Source organism: Chelonoidis abingdonii, chromosome 2, assembly GCF_003597395.2.
Source record: "Chelonoidis abingdonii isolate Lonesome George chromosome 2, CheloAbing_2.0, whole genome shotgun sequence".
In the NCBI taxonomy this organism is placed as follows: domain Eukaryota; kingdom Metazoa; phylum Chordata; order Testudines; family Testudinidae; genus Chelonoidis; species Chelonoidis abingdonii.
In genome coordinates, this window is record NC_133770.1 from 33,328,082 (window position 1) to 33,343,123 (window position 15,042).

General features: G+C 46.4%; 1 protein-coding gene across 3 annotated transcripts in view; it reads right to left on the reverse strand.

Annotated features, from left to right (window-relative positions):
* Positions 1 to 5,628, reverse strand: part of SVIL (supervillin) — a 248,950-nt gene extending 243,322 nt beyond the window's left edge. The window contains exon 1 of one of the 3 annotated variants that reach the window (XM_075062240.1): positions 5,471 to 5,628. The gene's annotated coding sequence lies outside the window, so the exon portion shown is untranslated. The remainder of the gene's footprint in view (positions 1 to 5,470) is intronic. The other 2 variants (XM_075062242.1, XM_075062243.1) reach the window with 2 other exon arrangements.
* Positions 5,629 to 15,042: the final 9,414 nt, after the last annotated feature.

Here is a 15,042-nt window from a genome sequence, read left to right on the forward strand (position 1 = left end):
GAACCCTCTTTAATAATTGGTATCACATTAGCTATCCTCCAGTCATTTAATACAGAAGCTGATTTAAATGACAGGTTACAAACTACAGTTAGTAGTTCTGCAATTTCACATTTGAGCTCTTTCAGAACTCATGGGTGAACACCACCTCTGGTGACTTACTACTGTTTAGTTTATCAATTTGTTCCAAAACTTCCTCTGACGATACCTCAGTCTAGGACAGTTCTTCAGATTTGCCACCTAAAAAGAAAGGCTCAGGTTTGGGAATCTCCCTCACATCCTAGCCATGAAGACCAATGCAAAGAATTCCTTTAGTTTCTCTGCAATGGCCTTATCGTCCTTGAGTGCTCCTTTAGCATCTCAAACATTGTTTAAACAGGTTTTCTGCTTCTAATGTACTTTTTAAAAATTGCTACTACTTTTTGAGTCTTTGGTTAGCTGTTCAAAATCTTTTTATACTTCATTTGCCAGCATTTATGCTCCTTTCTATTTTCCTCACTAGGATTTAACTTCCACTTTTTAAAGGATGCCTTTTTGTCTCTCACTGCTTCTTTTACTTTGTTGTTTAGCCATGGTGGCTCTCTTTTGGTTCTCTTACTATATTTTTTAATTTGGAGTACATTTAAGTTGATGAGGATAAGACAAGACTGAGTGGTGTTGACAAACTGATCGATGTATAGCAACATGAAGGAGACTTCCACTTCTTCCAGCTGTGCTGGAGACCAAAACACAAGCTAGGTAATGAAACTTCATAGCTTGGTTAAATGCACATAACTCAGAATTTATCATCTAATGGGAGTCACACAATCATCATTGGAGAAGGGAGGAGAAGAGACATTTCTGTACCATCTGCATGACAGCTATTGCAACCACATATAATATCTTTGCCAACCATATTGTACTAACTTTATATACCACTGTGAGCAAGGGACTGTATGCAACTCCGGGGAAGAGGAGCTGTGAAAGCCCTTGTGACGAGACCCTCAGGGTACAGCCTGGAACTAGGGTACTGCTATGCCCCCATAACTCTCCAGCCTGGGCTGTGTCTCGAAATGCTTTGCTAGTGACAAACAGCAAACCCCTCCAACACGCTGTTATTACTCAGTAGAACTGCATGTGGAGCCCCACCCCCAGCTAAATTGCAGGAATGGTCCCTGAGTCACTCACGAATCACACAGAGAGACACCAAAAAAATCTCCCAAGCCCTCAGCTTTGCACCCCAAAGCTGTATCATCTGGCCCTGGTCAGAAGCCTGGCCAGTGTAAAGCTCACTACCCAATCCGTCCCCCCTTGATGTGGGGAGGACACCCTCTAGCCTTTGTAAACCGAGCTGAGATTTCCCAAGCACTTCAAGCAGAACACACTTGTTTTAAGTAAAATATAAACCAGATTTATTAACTACAGAAAGATATATTTTAAGTGATTATAAGTGGTAGTCACAAACGTCAGGGATAGTTACCAAACAAAATAAAAGGTAAGCACACAATCTAAATCTTAAACCTTATTAGACTAAGCAATACAGAAGCTCCCCAACTTATGGAAGCATTCCGTTATGGAACGCCTTGTGTAAGTCGAATTTTGCGTAAGTTGGGAACAAATCTCCAACAATTACACACACACTTACGGAACCTATGGAACTTTTGTCTGTAAGTCCAGGTTTCTATAAGTCGGGTTTGCGTAACCGAGGAGCATCTGTATTTCAATCAAGCAGTTTTTCTCATCCCACTCTATGTTGTTAGTGGTTTACAATTGTTAATACACAGGCTTTCCTTCTAAGTCTGGGATCAGTCTCATCAGTTCAAGTCTTTGTCTTCTCAGTGTTCTCGTTGCTTCCAGTGTAGGTGGGGGACAAGAAAGTAAGCATGATGCCACTGTCCCTTATTTTATACATTCAGTCCATGTGCCTGGGAAACACTAGCCTAGACATGTCCTGGTAGGCTTTGCTGAGTCACAGAATAGAGCAATATCCCACAGTGTGATGCTTGCACAGCTCTCTTACAGAATTGTAAATCCCTTGTTTACAACTCCCCAGGTGATTAATGACCATCCTCTTTATGATAGCCTTTAATATAGTGGAAGACTTATCAGATCACCTCCTCAGTCTTCTTTTCTCAAAGCTAAACATGCCCAGTTTTTTGAACTTTTCCTCATAGGTCAGGTTTTCTAAACCTTTTATCATGTCTGTTGCTCTCCTCTTGATTCTTTCAAATTGGCCCACATACTTCCTAAACTGTAGTGCCCAGAATTTGACACAGTACTCCAGCTGGGGCCTCTCTAGTGCCACTGTAACCCCCAGATCCTCTTCAGCAGTATTACTACCTAGACAGTTATTCCCATTTTATAGTTATACGTTTGATTTTTCCTTCTTAAGTGAAGTACTTTGCACTTTGTCTTTATTTAATTTCATCTTGTTGAATTCAGATCAGCCCTCCAGTTTGTCAAAGTCATTTTGAATTTAAACCTGACCTCCAAAGTGCTTGCAATCCCTCCCAGCTTGGTGTCACCTGCAAATTTTATAGGCAGACTCGACCACATTAATTAATTGGATAATGAAAACATTGACTAGTACTGGACCCAGGACTGACCCCCGTGGGACCCCACTAAATACACCCTCCCAATCTGACAGCAAACCACTGATAACTACTGTTTGAGTGCAGTCTTTCAACCAGTTATGCACCCACCTTACAGTAAACCGTCTGAGAGACTCTATAGACAGCTGGAAATAATAACTCTGACAGGAGTGAACTACTGCATGCATCTCAATAGGGTGTTAGCTACGCCTGGAAGCAGCCAGCACTATCCTCACAGGACTATGCAATAGGAGAGTGCAATAGGCCCAAGCAGATATCCCAGCAGAGAAGGTAACAGGAGATGTCCCCTGTTGCCAATGCCAATCTTGCCTCTTGGGATGGGAAAAGGAACCCCTGCTGCCCTTCCTAGATGAGTGAGGACTATATGCCACTGCTCCTGTATCTCTAGAAGGTGAGTGGGGACTCCTGTCACTGCCATTCCTAAGTGCAGGGGCAGGCCCACTGTATATGGGTAGGGCTGGGGCATGGAGCCATAATAGGGTCCCCTGTGTGGTTGTATACTTCAGGCCTTGAATAAAATCCCATCATAGTTAAAATATGGTTTAGTCTTACTATTATAAATGGCACCAACCAAGCTTCAGATTTACTGGGAACAGCTGAGTTTTCCATTATATTTTCAAATGGCTATTATGTATTAATTTGTATGAAACTTCACAATATTGAAATATGTTTGTCAGCATTTAACAAAAAATAAATGATTTTTTAGAAAGCCCACCATCTATATTAAACCAGACTGTACTTTTTAGCTGCTTTATTTCATTTTGAGTATAGATGAACTACCCCTCCAAAAACAATAGTTAACCAATATAAAAGCCCTGTCCCTTTAGTACTAGGGGCATTAACATGGGACTATTTAGTTCAGGTGACACTAACAGCTGTTGAAGCCCAAGCACAACATCAAGAATAAACTGACAATGTCTCTACTCTTGTTTGCTTTCCAACCTCTGCCTTATTGCCCCCTACCACGCTCTAAATCCATATGTAATCAGTCTGCTGCAAGACCCCTTCAAGCTCTCATGAGAATCATAATCCACAACCACATACCCGAACTAAGGAGCATTGTTAAGCAGAGCAGTTCCAAAGCAGCCTTTAAACAGTCAGCTACAGTGCCGTGCCTCTGCACTGCAGGCAGTATCCTGCAAAACATTATAGAGTTTAAAATTATTAGCATCTGCTTGTTTTTTCCTGTCCTCCTAAACATATTTGTTTCCCCTTCTACTCATACTTCTGCAAAAAAAAAAAAGACAGTGACAATAGGAAAGGGCAGGCCAAAATCCCACTGCAGACCTCCTACAGGAGGAGGCAGATAATCAACCTCATCTTTTGGTTTTGGGCTGTGGGCCAAATCAAGAGTTTATGCATAACAGTAACCAGATATTGTGCTGATTCTTTCCTCTTCGCACTCTTCCAACTAAACCAAAGTCAGAAGATCCCTCTCACACATACATGCCTCTGACAACTTTTTCCAGTAAAGAGAAATGACACTTTCTTCATATTTGTAAACTTCATACCTTACTTGCCTGTGCAATAATGAGTGAGTGCAATAATGGAAGAGCACCCTCTGCTGCACTACAGAGAATACTGCTACCAGCTCTGAGTCCGGGGGAGGATGTCAAGATAAAGGAAAGTTCCATTTTAGTGAAAGTTGTCCTTGTCTTAGTAATACAGTTCAATAGTGTCTGCACTAAATATTTTCCTATGTGCTCTAGTCACTGTAAAAGACAAATTTTTTGGACAACTGTTCTATCATAGCTCTGCTTCACTATGGGCAGATACTTCAACACCTTGATCTAGTATTAAAATAAGCAATTACAACACAAAGTTATGATGCTACTTTTAGACAAATGCAGGCAAATTACCAGCCAACAGCCCTACAAGGTTTTTTCTTGCATTGAAGAGAGCTGAATTTGTTTTTTTTTAAAAGGACAAACTTAAGTTTTTGAAGGGGGAAAAAGCTTTTGCAAAACTTAAATCCAACATAAGTTTTTCTTACATTTTTAGACAAAAACATTGCCTTGAAGTGTTTAGAAACTAAATATTTCAAATTAAGGCCCTGAAAGTGAAACTGACCTTTGAATCATTGCTCACCTGGAAAGTAAGGCAAAATGTTTACTTATCACTACTTATACTGGCTACTTACAAGATACTAGAACTTAGATGAAACTGATACTGTCCATTTAAAATCATGTGATAGCTGTTTACAGCGCATGATTTAAAGAGGTCAGTACAAAGCTGTTACTTGGCTGTTAAGGGGATTCTTGTAAAGGGTATCCTACCTTACTCATGTATTTACTATATTGCCAGCAGTCCTTTTTGTGAGGTGGGGAGAAGTCAAACTCCCTCTGGGCTCAACAAGAGACTTAACATTCGCTTGCGCAACCTCGTACAATGCTTGTCTGATTAGCTGTTTGTTATATACTAGGCATTATCCAGAGTTTTTAAAAATTAAAAGTCTGTACGTGTGAGGGGCAAGGAGGAGTGAGGATATTTGGGGAGAAAAAAGTCTATCACCCCTCTTAGTCTCACCAGGAACCCAAACAGGGTGACCAGACAGCAAGTGTGAAAAATTGGGTCAGGGGTGATAGACTATATAAAGCAAAACCCCAAATATCAGGACTGTCCCTATAAAATCAAGACATCTGGTCACCCTCCACCCAAAGATTGCCATGGGTAAACTTTCACCTGGACAAACGGCCCTTGAACCATGCAATCACCCCGGCAGGCAGGTACCACACGCTTTACCTGAAGTAAGCCCCTCTCAAGGCATATGCTGGCCCCTGGCTACAGCTGAGAGCGGAGCCCCTTGGTCACTAGCCTGCAGACGTCTCAGACCACGGAGCGCGTGGGGGTCACTACTCGGAAAAGGAAGGCTCCCCCCTTACCTCGCTGCAGGCGGGTGTCTCCAGCGAAGGCCCCTCAGCACAGCCACCTGCTCCGCACCGCCCTGCGCCCGCGGCACCGCCAGGAGAAAGGAGAGTTACCAACAAAGGGAAACTTCCCCGAGCCAGCCAGCCAGCGAGCGAGCGAGAGCGGCAGGCGGCTCCCAGCCCGGCGGGGGGCGTGCGCACGGCCAAGCAAGCAAAGCGCCAGCGCGGGCGCAGCCCAGTGCCCGCGCAGCCCGGCTGCGAGTGACTCTGGGGCAAGGACACTGCTCGGCGAGCCGGCCGTACCCCGCCCCCCCCCAGCTGCACGGGAGGGACCCAGGCGGCCGGCCGGGAGACAGAGCTCAGTGACCTCGTGCCCCGCGCCCCCCTGCACAGGAGCAGAGGCTGCCCGGGGGGAGATCCCAGCGCCCACACCGGAAAGAGCGGCGCCCGGGAAGGCGTCCCTAGCGGGGGCGGGACATAGTTCCTGCCCACCCCCGAAGCGGAGCCGTGCCCGGGGAGAGGCGGTGCCTGGCCCGCCCTGCCCTGAGCTGCGGGAGTTACCCTGTGCGCCCACGGTGTCCCCGGCGGCGGCTCCCTAACTATCCAGGGAGCCTGGCAGCAACTGGCCCGCCGCCGGCCTGCAGGGACCCGGCCGCTCCTCGGCGTGCTGTTCCGTGCCCCAGAGCCGGCGCGGCGCACCCAGTCTCCTGCCCCTGCCCTGCGGGTCTCACCCCGGCACCGGCCGTTTCCGCGCTGCTCTCGCAGATACTTCTAAAGGATCCGCGCCCGCAGCAGGAGTGTCCGGGGCGGCGGGAGCTGTGTGGCGGGGGTAGAGGTCACTGGGGGGGCTGGGAGCTGTGTGGAGGGGGGTAGGGGTGACTGGGGGGCTGGAGCATGTGTGGCGGGGTAGGGGGTACTGGGGGCTGGGAGCTGTGTGCGGGGTAGGAGGTCACTGGGGGGGCTGGGAGCTGTGTGGAGGGTAGGGGGTGACTGGGGCTGGGAGCTGTGTGGCGGGGTAAGGGATGACTGGGGGCTGGGAGCTGTGTGGCGGGGGTAGGAGGTCACATGGGGGGCTGGGAGCTGTGTGGTGGGGTAGGGTGACGGGGGCTGGGAGCTGTGGGGAGGGGACTGGGGGCGGAACTGTGGTGGGTAGGGGTGACTGGGGGCTGGAGCTGTGGGTGGGGTAGGCGAGACTGGGGGGCTGGAGCTGTGTGGTGGGGGTAGGAGGCACTAGGGGGCTGGAGCTGTGTGGGTGGGTAGAGGGTGACTGGGGCTGGGAGCTGTGTGCGGGTGTAGGGTGACTGGAGGCTGGGGCTGTGTGGCGGGTAAGGAGGTCACTAGGGGGGCTGGGAGCTGTGCGATGGGGGTAGGGGGTGACTGGGGGGGCTTGAGCTGTGCGGTGGGGGTAGGGGTGACTGGGGGGGCTTGAGCTGTTTGGTGGGGGTCCAGGGGATGACTAGGGGGCTGGAGCTCTGTGATGGGGGTCCAGGGGACGACTAGGGGGGCTGGAGTTGTGTGATGGGGGCCCGGGGGTGACTGGGGAGGGCTGGAGTACTGTGGTGGGGGTAAGGGGTGACTGGGGAGGGGCGCCTGGAGCTCTGTGTTGAGGGTGCAGGCGGTGATGGGGGTGGTGTTGAGCTCTCTGGTGGGGAAGGGGATGAGTGGGAGAGGTGTGTCTATATCCAGAGGAGCTGGGAGGCAGGGGGTTTGGGACTGTCATTGGACTGGAGCTGTATGTGTAACTTGATAGGGAGCTGGAGTTGTAAGCTAGGGCTGTGGGCTGTAGCTGTATTAGGGAGGGCAGGTGGGAGTGGGCTGTAACTGTGGCGGGGTGGGGGGCTGTACCTATACCCTGGGGGCTGCCAGGGGCAGTCAGTTAAGTCCTTGTGTCAAAATGTAAAATCAGTCAGTAGGGCAAGAATGTAAATCATTTAGTCTGGCAGCTGCAGGTTCAAGGGGGGGGTTACCTGCCCACCCCCCTTCAAAGACTTGCTGTGCCTAGCTTGCAAAGGCAGCCTGCTTTGCATAGTTCCTAGGTGAAGTTGCTTTGTTAAATGTATTCTATTATACATTTATACTTCCCAGGTGCTTTACTAGCATTAACTAATTAGACCTCTCAGAGCACCCTAGGAGTTAAAGCAGTAATTTTAAAAAATTTATAAAAGCAGTTTATTGATGAACATCTAAGTTTTTATCTTCACCCACTCGGTGGTGGGGGGGCGTTACAGCAAGATAGAGAACATACTGGCTCACTGTGAAATCCTAGTGAAAACAAGGCAAGGCGCAGTCTTTACCCTGATGCAACTAGGCAAAGTGATACCTTGATGGAGAGTATAGTGTTAAGCTCACCTAGCTACACTGTGGTAAATACTGCTGTCTGCACTTTGTCTCCACTAGGATCTCATGATAAAAGAGCTAAACTGGGTTAATTCTTGCACTGTAAAAGCTTTTGTTCGTCAGCGAAGACATAGCCTAATGCCCAGCAATAAAAATCAATGGGCACCCAGATATTGTCTTAATGGGTGAAAACCCTGTGGTGGATATTAAAATCAAAAAGACCTAGACAGCTTGGCACTTATATACTATGGTGATTAGGTGCTTTCAAATACCCACACAGAACCCTCTCAAACTATTTACAAACTCCACTGTTGATACTAATGCCTGAGTCAGGGTTAAATAAAACTTTTTAAAAATCTCTGAGTTGAAAATAACTTTTCTGCAAAAAACTAGAATTATTGGAGCACAAGATGGGAGGCACAAACAGCAGTTTAGCTCATGCCACTCCAAATATTAGTGTAAGATGACTGGCTCCAGCCGCAGCAGTTCTGGATAGGGTTTGTCTGTAGTCTACACACAGAAATAGGAAAGCTCACTTTCTCTACCTTTTTAGCTTGATTTCCACAAATTTTCCAGGCAGTGCAGATCCATGCTGGAAAATCTGCTCTCCTTGGGAGTGGAGTGGAGTTGGGTGTGGTGCTGGGAATGAGAAACCCTAAGGGAGCAACTTTCAAGAGGAGCAGTTCACTTCAGTGAATGTGCTGCCTGCTTCCTCTCTGCGACTGGGCCACTATTAAAAGCTGGAGGAAAAGAGATTCCGTGTTACTAAAATAGTGAGGTTTTCTTCTCAAACTTGCTCATTGTAGAGGCAAGGTGCCATTGTGATGGAGGAAATATAGCATTGTAGGTCTCACCATTACTAACTGAGGCAGCAAATAAATTTGTCCACATAGGGTGAAGGGTAAACTTAAAACTTTCCTGGCATGTCATTTTAAAGGCTGGAGAAGGGAAGGTTGTATTTTTTTTCTTTTTAACCCTATTTGCTACTCAGAGAATTGCATTGATAAAGAACCCTAATCCTACTTAACTCCGTCAAATTAAAAAAAAAGCAACCTAAACATGATCATAGCATGCACTACATAAAGAAATCCAACACAGGGAATCATCTGATGAATCTGCTAAACAGGAGAGCCATTGTAATGAAAACATTGTTAAAAAGGGAGCTTCTGTTCTGGCCTATATAGGTTCTTATACAGAGGTGGTTGTTACTTTTTGCACTGTGTCTTCAGTGCGATCACATAAAGTCATGTTGAAGCACATTAAATAGAGATAAGCCTGAAGCAGAACCCCAGATCTGAACATCCTTGAATTTTAGGGGAAGATTGAATCTGTTTTTAAATATTTGAATTGGGATAGTTTAAAAAAAAAAAGCTAAATTTCTTACACACACACACACTCTCTCTCTCTCTCTCTCTCTCTCTCTGCCTGAATGTGGCTCAGGTTACCTCTAGTATTAAAATGTTGCCCTTTTGCGGGGCCTTCTAGGTCAGTTTCCTGTTTGGAGCAAAATAGGTGACCTTTTCTTCATATAATTTGTTCATTTTCAAAATGTACATAAATCCAATTGGCTTGAACAGAGGTGGTAACAAACTGCACACACACAACTCACTCTTGCACAGACCTCATGTCAGGCACCTCTACTGATCCCCGGAAGCAGCTGTCTTATTCCTTTGTGTCTCTCCATGGCCTACACTGCAATAAAAGACCCACAGGGCAGAGTCTCAGAGCCTGTCAATTGACTCAGGCTTGTGGGGCTCAAAATAGCAATTTAGGCAAGGGAGGAGGGTCTCAGAGGCTGGGCTCGGGCAGCCTGAGCCCAAACATCTACATGCAGGTTTTTGTTTGCAGTGTAGACTGTAAGGGAATACCCATAGAAATCTCTCTGCTTCACAAACAGCCTCTTCTTCCTGCCCCAGTGCCTGAACTTTATACCTAGGAACTACCTAGTCTAAAGGTGCTCACCAAGACCACATGGCCTGGAAAGGTAAGCCCAGGCATCTGCCTTTCTTTGTTGCAACAGCTCTGCAAAACAACTGCCAGACAAAACAGAGTGCTTTAACCTGACCGATACCCTTACCAAAGCCCAGTACAGGTACTGCATGGCCTCTATAACTCTCTGTGGAGAGTTTTGTGCTATGTGTTTATATACTAATGATGGCTAATGTGCAAGTAATTCACACCTTTCACAACAACATGAGTCAGACCACACATTGACGGAAGAAGGAAGGAAATGAGGGTAACAAAAAAGAGGGGAAGCATAAACCACAGAAAAGAGAAAAACCTTGGACCAGTTAGTGGCCTTGATAATATCCCTCACTCCTTATCTCACATGCACTAGGGGAATCTATCAACAAAAATTGTCTTGCAGCCCAGGCTTCTATTTGATAACACAGCAGTTTGTCACTTCCCTTTACAGAAAAAATGGGGACCAGATCTCTAAATCCTGAGAGATTGATTTTGTCCCTCTGAAGAATACTCTAATAAGATGGGCCTAAGAAAACTGCCTGAAAGACAGTAATTGAACCGCTAAACTTGCTTTTTTCATGATTGACATAACGTTCTCCTTATTTGTTTTCAAATAATGAAAAAGTTTGATAATGGACGTTTTAAAATTGAAAAATTGCACTCTTCTTACTGAAAACCCTATTATCTGAGCAGGATACAAAATTGATGTGTCTGGTCTTAGTATATGCTTTAACAGTCTATAGCAGGATATAAATCACCTGCCATCATCTGTCATAGATTCTTTTTCTGAATACTTATGAGGAAGACCAGCTATACCAGTATCAGGAGGTAGCCATGTTAGTCTGTATTCACAAAAACAATGAGGAGTCCAGTGGCATCTTAAAGACTAACATATTTATTTGGGCATAAGTTTTTGTGGGTAAAAAACCCACTTTTTCAGATGCATGAAGTGCATTTTCAGGAGGGGTAATTTACTTTAATGGGAGCTCAGGGCTGTCAGCCCCACAGAGCCGACAGCTCGTGACCCCCATGTAACCAGCTTGCAACCCCCTGAGGGGTCATGACCCCCCAGTTTGAGAACTCCTGAGCTATACAGTCTACTTTATTTCAAGTTATCATTGGTCTAAACAGCTTTAAAATGCAGTAAGGAATTAGGAATGAATTGGGATTATAAAAAAAAATATCTTTTGGGTGAGTAGAAACCCTCTAGACTTATGTGGTTTATAAAGATGAATTCTTTCCTTTTTAAAATGTCTTTAAGTTACAAACTTCTTTGATTTATTCAAGGGCCAAAAAAAAAAATCTGCACTTTGGGACACAAGGAAATGCTTGTTTAAACAATGTCTCTGCCTAGAGGAGATCTAAAAAAAATAATATTCTGTTACAGCAGACAATTCAGTTCTTTTTACATAAGAAAATGTCTTGCTTTGTTTTCAAAAGTGCTCTGCAGAGGACACAGTGATGCTATCAATTGCTGTGGCATGTTGATCCTTTCATCTCTATGTAACTTGTATGAATTTGAACCAGGTTGATAGTGGTCAAACATTATTACCAATTGGTTATGCTTAAGTGGACTATTGAAAGGAGTTGCTGATCTCAGTCTTATCTGTAAGATACAAGTATTTACATCACAAACATCACTACATTTGGAACCTGTTGGCAAATTGAGACCCGATCTACACATGGGATCAGCCCGGATTTCAGCCATTGGTGCATTTGCACGGGTGTAAATATGGGCAGAGCGTGAACCACCCGTTTTGGGGAGCCTAGTCCCCGACCCCACCCCTTCTGCCCAAGGCCCTGCCCCATAGCCCCCCTGCCAGAGCCCTGAGCCCTCCAGCACAGCTACTGGGCTCCCTGAGTGCCCCCAGTCCCAGAGTGCCAGGCCACGCAGCCCCAGTGCCAGGCAGACAGCCCCAGCATTGGGCAGCCTGAGCACCAGCCCCAGCTGCCCTGAGTCCCAGGCCACATGCCACCCTGCCCTAACTGCAGCTCCAGCTCCAGCCTGGGCTGTGGGGGAAGAGCAGGAAGCAGGAAGGGGCCTCAGGGCAGAGGATGGGTAGGGTCACACCTAACTGGTTGGAATGGCTCAGCCTCCCCTGGCCTGTGATACCTGCCACCCATGGGTGTAAATCAGGAAAGTTGTGGCTTGTATAAGTGGAACTTACCATGGTTTCAAGACAAGTGGCATAAGTAAATTGATGGCTGAAATTGGGGCTAATTGCAAGTGTAGATAAAACCTTAGGAAGTAAGTACTAAAACCAAGATCCTCAAAGGTATTTAGGCACCTAAATCCTGGCAGGAGTTACCTTTGAGGATCTGGGTTCAAGTTATAAATGGGCACATAGCCTTAAAAAACCTTTTTGCCTGCCTTAGAGAGACATCTGGAAGTGGTTTCTGCAGGTCTGAGGTAAGGCACCTTGGCTGAACTAGCGGGAGAAAGCTGCAGTACTATTATCCATACTGATTCTGTGACTAAACAGAAGACCACAGTTTCCAGTGCTGCAAGTTTGATACCTCTAAGTTCACTTTGGCTCCAATACATGATGACATCTCTATTCAGGAAAGCAGATAAGCACATGTTTAAGTGCTTTCTTGATCTGGGGCCTTTAAGAGAAAAAAGGAGTAAACATTCTAGAGAAATGTATCTGTGGTATATTTTCTTTGATTTTAATCTATACTGTAGCAGCTTCCATTCTGAAACCAAAGACTATGCTCAAAATGCATTGATATTCTTAGAGACAGGCCTAATCCAAAGTCCTAGGTTACTGTACTTTGGATTTTGGAAACTCAGATCCGGATCTCAACTTTTTGGGCTGGTCCTTCTCTTTAAACCATAAGCCTGAGTCCAAAAACACCTCTGAACTTTCGAGAAGTTCAGCTCCAGATGGGTATTATCTCTAAATGTGATGAGTGCCAGAGAACACAGTATAAACTTCTAATGCATGTGAACAGGCCAAGGTAGATACAGGAATATCTCTCTCCTGTGATGTTTCCAGACTTTGAAAAAAAGAAATGTTTTCCACTGCCTCAACAATAAGATGTGATTAATAGCTTTCTCTTCCTATGCATGACTACCCCAGGGGAGGAATGAGAAAACCTGGGGTCTTTTAAAAGGAGGTGTAAAAAACTCAGGGGCTAATGCAGAATTTTAGAAAACTGCCAGGGCCTCTGTCCACCTTCAGAAGAGCAGAACTAGAGGGAGAACTGGCAGCTAAAGCAACCTCCACCGATTTATTTATGAGTTACTGGAGGGATTATGGGTCTGAACTCCAGATCAGATTCACTTGACGTATGAAAAAGTCTATGGAAAAACGGTGATAATAACCTAATGATAACAGTTTGTCTCTTAAGCAGCAAAGAATAAAGGGAATACAGAGGGCAGGTGGGAAAAGAGGAAAATGACATTATCCCCAAATGATCCTCTGATTGCCTGGAGATGTTTTCAATATACATCTATTTATTGTCACAGGTTAGTCTCTAAGGTGCCACAAGTACTCCTATTTATTGTTAAGAAATGACTTGCAGTTAATTCTGGAATAAGTTCTGACTCATTTCAGTGCAGTAGCAATTACAGCATTGGAAAAAGTGAAAACTCTGGGAGTGCAAAAGAATCTGAAATAAGATCGGGGCAGCAGTGTCTTTTGGGTGGAGTAGATAGTTTGTTGCCCACAGGGCATCTAGCCAAACATGTTCATCATGTAAATAATATTTTCAAGAAGCAGTTGGCTTTTGAACAAGCTGACCTTAGGAGAAGCATTAGTGTAAATGTGGTTTATTTTGAAGTGTACTTATTGAACAAAAATAAACATTTGAGAAGTTGTGCATGCTCCATTTTGGGTCTCTGATTCTTCTAGATCATATCATAGGTGTTAGGTGTAACACATGAATATCAGGGATAGTGTAATCTATAGTTAAAACAACTGCAGCTCTACATCAGGATTTATATCATGGGATCAAATCCTGCCCCTCTTACTCTGCTGAATATTCCCAATGATTTAAATTTACACAGGTAAACGGGTTTGCCTGTATTGTTTTGTTCTGATATAGATTTTCCATTTTCTGCTGTTATTTGTTACTGTTAGCGTCTGTGTCTGTTCATTCTGTTAATGACGAGGCTATTGTGCCCTCAATTGATACATGGTATCTGTTTTTGAAAAAATACAAACAATATTTTTCTAAAATTGTTTTTTTCCAGACTGCTTAATTTACATCATGATCATAATCTGTTAATCTCTGTCCTGCAGCATTACGATAGAAATAATGATGTGTAATTTGAAAAAACCTGGATTTAAAATGTTCACCTTAGCATGGGAGGCAAGTTTGTAGAAATTTTGGTGGTGCCCAGAACCCGCCCCCCAACTCCGCCCCCTCAAACTCCTCCTCCACCTGCCTAAGGCTCTGGGCAGGGTTTCAGGGGGGAGGTCTGGGGAGCAGGATGGGTGCAGGCTTTGGGAAGGAATTTGGGTGCTGGCTCTGGGCTGAGGCAGGGGGTGGGTGTGCAGGAGGGGGTGAGGGCTGCAGGCTTTGGGACGGAGTTTGGGTGCAGGCTCTGGGCTGGTGGTGGGGCTGTAGGAAGGGGTGAAGGGTGCAGGCTCTGGGCGGGAGTTTGGGTGCTGGGTGCAGGCTCTGGGCTGGGGCAGGGGGTGGGTGTGCAGGAGGGGGTGAGGGGTGCAGGCTTTGGGACGGAGTTTGGGTACAGGCTCGGCTGGGGGTGGGGGTGTAGGAAGGGGGAGGTGGTGCATGCTGGGTCAGAGGATCAGGCTGCAGGGGAATGAGGGTTGGGGCTGAGGATGAGGGGTTCATGATGCGGGGGGGCTCAGAGCTGGGGCAGAGAATTAGGGTGCAGAAGGATGAGGGTTGGGGCTGAGGATGAGGGGTTCATGCTGCGGTGGGGGCTCAGGGCTGGGGCAGAGGATTAGAGTGCAGGGGGATGAGGGCTCTGGCTGGGGCAGAGGATTAGGGTGTGGGGGATGAGGGCTCTGGCTGGGGCTGAGAGTTCGGGTGCAGGGGGATGAGGGGTTCATGACGCGGAGGGATGAGGGCTCTGGCTGGGGATGAGGATCAGGGTGCAGAGGGATGAGGGCTCTGGCTGGGGATGAGGGGTTTGGGGCGTTGGAGAGGCTCAGGGCTGGGGCAGAAGAGCAGGGTAAGGGCAGTCTGCCTTACCATTAGCGGATGGCAGGCGCTAGGACCCTGGGGCAGCAGACAGCCGTTCTGCCGGGAGCCGCTCTACTCGGGCAGCAGGAGCAGGCAGGGACGTGGCGGAGGGGGGACGCAGTGGG